Here is a 6000-nt window from a genome sequence, read left to right on the forward strand (position 1 = left end):
AGACCTACAGGGCGGTGAGCCCTTGGGGATCCCCGGTCTCTGTGTGCGTCTTGCTAGCTTCTATAATTTTAGTTGTAGCCTTGTATAGTTACAACTGCACTTAACAAAATGGAAAGCAATGGATACATATTGACTAAGATTGAAGTTTGTTTGCTTGGATAGCCCACAGGCAAATATAGACGCAGATACGATTTATTCTTGGTGAATAAATAAAACTCGTGAAATATTATGACAATGGTGCTAAATAATAAACACTTATTAATAGAGTGAGATCATACCGAGAAATATCAAACTGTTGCTTGAAGTATTGGTTTGATGTTTCGAGGTTAGTACGTTGTTTATTATGGCATTTTACTCTCCTTTCATTTTATAAAGACACGTTCATTGTAAATCGAAAACATGTCGTTTTGTTAAGCTCAAGTCTTCTCACGACTCAATTTGTTTGCCTAGCAACCACTTCAACAGAAAACGGACAATATGGATCTGCTAAATAAAATGGATGAGTGGAAGCACTGGGTGTCAGGTACGACGGTTGAACATTTTGGGGGTTCAGTTAGGTGGGCCCCTTGGAAGAATTTTGCCTAGGGCCCCATGGAGGTCTGAACCGGCTCTGGTCCTGGAGCTCGACATCTGAATAATATCATATAATACATAGATATCTATATCACGGCCAAAAGCTGTGTGCACGTCCAGACGATATAATGAATCACAAAGGACTTCGTCGGGTTCTCCGACGTCTCTGGTTCTTCCACTTCCACATCAATCTGTAGTAGACAGAACCGCGCGCTGCCTGCTGCCTGCTGCCTGCTGCGGTGGTGGTTCGCGGCGGTGGTGCCTCGAGGCAACCGGCGGCAGGCAGCATGTCGCAGTTCATGTACTTCGATGTCGTTCTGCCATTGCATTCAAAATTCTGTAACTAGCCTGTTACTACGAACTTAGCAACTACCGTACACGTATTAGCATTTAGCACTAGCTCAATCACGACTCCTTCAGAATTTCGGTGGGTGGTTACTAGGCCTGCAGCGGATTCGAATTGTATCTGAATCCGTTCGGTTCGTTTACCACAGTTCGGAGCATTCTGGAGATCCGCGGATTTCGGTTTCATGAAGGCATTGCCTTATGTAGCGTATTTTGCCTACTGTAGCCTACGTCCGATACGAAAGGGTGTTTAGGACCCAGCGGAATGCATTCTCTCCAGTGCTGCCCGAGCCAATGAGGTAGCTGTAATAGGTTGTTTTCTGAAGTTCAAGCGCACGATTCCTAAATTTAAAGAAAGTAATTGATACAATTATATTCTAAATATACGGGAGATAAATACAAACGGGTGATAAGCGGGATAACGGCCTTCGAGGTCGACCGGTTCGATGGAAATAATGGACAGGTAGAGGCAACTCTGGCTTCATGCTGCGCTCGTCGCCAGAGTTCTAAGCCTCGTCGGCCGTTATCCCTTACATGTTACACTCAGTGCACCATGTTTTCAAATGCATTTAGGGGAACATTTATTGCACAAAAAAGCCTTGCAAGTTGTCTGATTGCAGTCAATTAACACATTGCAAATAGCCTGTGGGTCTCATTCATTTTTGTGTTTCTCCCCCAAACCCTCCGTCAAAAAAAAGTCCGCCTTTTTACTACCACGGACATGATCCTAATCCGAACCGTATCCGAAACCGAGGCCCAAAACGGTTATCTGAACCGAACCGTGGACACACTGATCCGTTTCACCCCTAGTGGTTACGAACCAACCAAGTGGGCAGGGCCTTGAATAATAATTTGACAACGCTACGTCACAGTGTCACCTTATCCAGATCGGCTCATTTCTTCTGCCTTTTTCCTTTCATTGGCTATTGCATACAGCAGACAAACTGCATAGATTTCAAACTTACCACCGGTCACAAACTTATTCTGACCTATGTTATTTAACAAACAATAGGAAAAATGTGATTTTAATGGCATGGGCTCTTTAAGAGAATCAGTCACTGCATTTTTGTAGGCCACTGCTTGGGCAAGATCAATGGTCTCCTTCTGCAGGTATCTATGCAAACCTGCTGTAACTGAGAGGAGGGACTGGAAAACAAACAGCAAATAGATTGAAGAGAGTTTACAGAGTTTTGCCTTCAATCCCACAGCAAGGGGTGTGTTAATAGTGGAGAGGCACTCGATGATGGCAGGGAAGTTGGCAAGTATTGCGTTCATGGAACGCAGACGACATGACCAGCGTGTGGTGGATAACTGGACAAGTTCAGTTTGCTGCAACCCTAGATTTTTTTGAGTTCCTTCAAAAATGTGATGGTTCACAAGAGAAGAATTTAAAAAAGCATGTCAAAAAACTCTTTGGCCTCAGAAACTGCCCTGCATGTGTGACATAAGACAAGATTTAATTCATGTGCACAACAATGCACATACAAGGGTTCAGGGTGCTTCTTTCGAAAATGGGCTTGTATGCCCCCCAGTCCCCCAGTCTGTGCCCCACATCTCAAGTCATCAATAATATTCACTAATAATTGATTCTCAATTGCAGTGCATATTGATGCAGCATCAAAATATATTAAGTCTGTAAGGGATAGGAGCCTTTCCCTTAGAGCACCATCTGCAACATATCTCGCACAGAGTGACAGCTGTTCTGTTTTTCCGTCCCTGCCCTCATCGGCCATGATGGCATACATCTTTGATTCCCTCATCTCTCGAACAATAGTTGCTGTAACCTCTTGTGAACAACACTGTATCATTTGATTCTGAGTGTCAGATGAAAGATAGGTTTTGTTTGCTGGAGGAGTGTAGCTTTGCAAGAAAGGGTCAAACTTTTTCAGGAGGTCCATGCACTCCAAGAAATTCCCTCTGTTATTGCTCTCAGGCGATTCATCGTGAACCCTAAATGGAATACCCTGTTACCCCAGCATACGTGTCACTTCCACAATACGTTTCAAGTATTCCCTTCTCTCAGTTATCTCACTGGAACTTGCAGACTCTATTTGCTGTAGAACACTGCCTGTTGATTTACTTGCTTTATAGCTATGCCAGCAGAGTACACTGTCTTTGTGGCATTGTGTGGTTTCATGTTTCTGAAACATGCTCAGTGCATGTTTCCAATTTTTGATCCCACCATTCACAAATTCCTCCTGTTTTAATCGCTTGCCGAACACCCTACAAGCAAAACAGAATGCAGCATTTCTTCTCAATGAATATTCTAACCAAGTAAAACTCTGGAACCAGTTAGAATGAAAGGCTCTCTTTCGTGTTCCTGAGGCAGCTTCAGGTGTTTAGGACCAGTGTCCTTATCACCTAAATCAAAAGCCATATCTGCAGACACTGTTGCTTCCATTTGCTCCTCTATCTTGCACTATATTCAATACTGTGAACTGTATTTATTTTCAACTGTGAGCTTCATTTGCACTACGTATTTATCTACTAATAATATTCAACATCCAATTTATATATTCAAAAACGTCTATATTTCAATGGCTTTCAGGGCCCTCTGCTGTATGCGAACATTGCATATGTTAAACAGCACCTTATATTTAACTGTTTTTGTTTAACTAAATTCTGCTCTTTGTACAGATATTTTTAGTAGTTTAGTTTATTTATCTACTTTTATTTTAAGTATATTTTGTGTGAAGGGAACTTGCAAATTAAGAATTTCATTGCCCAGTGTAAACTATGTTTCCATTGTCTCATCTCATCTCATTTTCGTCCGCTTATCCGGGGTCGGGTCACGGGGGGAGCAGCTCAAGCAGGGGGCCCCAGACTTCCCTTTCCAGGGCCACATTGACCAACTCTGACGGGGGGATCCCGAGGCGTTCCCAGGCCAGTGTTGAGATATAATCTCTCCACCTAGTCCTGGGTCTTCCCCGAGGTCTCCTCCCCACTGGACGTGCCTGAAACACCTCCCAAGGAAGGCGCCCAGTGGGCATCCTTACCAGATGCCCGAACCACCTCAGCTGACTCCTTTCTAAGTAAAGGAGCAGTGGCTCTAATCCGAGTTCCTCACGGATGGCTGAGCTTCTCACCCTATCCCTAAGGGAGACGCCAGCCACCCTTCTGAGAAAACTCATCTCGGCAGCTTGTACCCGCGATCTCGTCCTTTCGGTCATCACCCAGCCCTCATGACCATAGGTGAGGATAGGAACGAAGATCGACCGGTAGATCGAGAGCTTTGCCTTGCGGCTCAGCTCTCTTTTCGTTACAACGGTGCGGTAAAGCGAACGCAATACCGCCCCCGCTGCTCCGATTCTCCGGCCAATCTCACGCTCCATAGTACCCTCACTCGCGAACAAGACCCCGAGGTACTTGAACTCCTTCACTTGGGCTAAGGACTAATTTCCTACCCGGAGTAAGCAATCCATCGGTTTCCTGCTAAGAGTCATGGCCTCAGATTTAGCGGTGCTGATCCTCATCCCAGCCGCTTCACACTCGGCCGCCAGCCGATCCAGTGAGTGCTGAAGGTCACAGGCCGATGATCCCATGAGGACCACATCATCTGCAAAAAGCAGTGACGAGATCCTCAGACCACCAAACTGCAACCCCTCCCCACCACGACTACGCCTCGATATCCTGTCCATGTATATCACAAACAGGATTGGTGACAAGGCGCAGCCCTGGCGGAGACCAGCACCCACTGAGAACGAAACTGACTGGCTGCCGAGGACGCGAACACAGCTCTCGCTTTGGAAGTACAGGGATTGGATGGCCCTGAGGATAGACCCCCTTACCCCATACTCCCGCAGCACCTCCCACAGTTTCTCCCGGGGGACCCGGTCATACGCCGAACCCTCCATTCCAGCACCTTGGAGTAGACTTTACCAGGGAGGCTGAGAAGTGTGATACCCCGGTAATTGCCACACACTCTCTGGTCCCCCTTTTTGAACAGGGGAACCACCAACCCGGTTTGCCACTCCTTTGGCACTGTACCCGACTCCCACGCGATGTTGAATAGGCGTGTCAACCATGACAGCCCCTCAACACCCAGAGCCTTTAGCATTTCTGGCTGGATCTCATCAATCCCTGGGGCTTTGCCACTGCGGAGATGTTTGACTACCTCAGTGACCTCCACCAGGGAAATTGACGACGAAACACCATCAACCTCGAGCTCTGCCTCCAACATAGAGGGCGTGTTATTCGGATTCAGGTGTTCCTCCACCCATATTAAGGTTGTTCTGAATTAAATAGAAAGTGTGCTGCCCACATTCATTATTTGATTATAGCACCTTCTTGTTATGACTTGTTAACATATTTATGATGACAGATTGGACGACAGAATATGCAAATATGTGAATCTAATCTGTTTTGCAGAATTAAAAACATTTTATTTAAAACGTATACAAGGCTGGTCGTCATTTCATGTCCCAGTTTGAAGTCCAAACATATTAGTGCCAAAAGTGTTCACACAATGTACCAAGTCCCCCGAGTAGCTGAGGAGAGCTGACATCCTCTCAGCCACAGCAGCAGCAGCCCGGTCCTGGTTCCAGCGGTTCAGCCCGTCCAGAAGGTAGAGCTGGAAGTTGAGGTTGTTGGCCCGGGTCCCTGAAAGTAGAGAATATTGTATTGTAAAACATCTATTAACAATAAAAGTAAATGGTCGTCAGTGTATTAGACGCTGATGATGCCATTAAAACTCAACTGGAATAAAGCGGTTCAGGTGGCAGTGGAAGGACGACGCCCTCCTTGGTGGAGGTGGTGCCGGTCTTTGTGTACAGAGGCACACCTGGCAGGTCCTGGATGCACTTGACGTGCCTCTTCTGAACCCACCAGATGTGCTCAATCCTAACCCGGGTCCAGGAGGGGAACACCCAGCAGGTCCCTGTCTTTGTCCCCTATCAGCTCCTGCAGCAGGGCCTCCACCTGGCGGTCGGGGGCCTCCTCTCCGCAGGTCCTCCGCCTGCAGTACAGCGCCAACTGAGCCTTGGTTAAACGAATGTCAACCATAGCCTCGGAGATGCCGGGCACACCCTCCCTCCGAAGCTCCTCCCTCTTGGCGTGGCGCAGAAGGGCCACATCTTCAGGGTC

Source organism: Gadus chalcogrammus, chromosome 17 (assembly GCF_026213295.1).
Source record: "Gadus chalcogrammus isolate NIFS_2021 chromosome 17, NIFS_Gcha_1.0, whole genome shotgun sequence".
Taxonomy (NCBI): Eukaryota; Metazoa; Chordata; class Actinopteri; order Gadiformes; family Gadidae; genus Gadus; species Gadus chalcogrammus.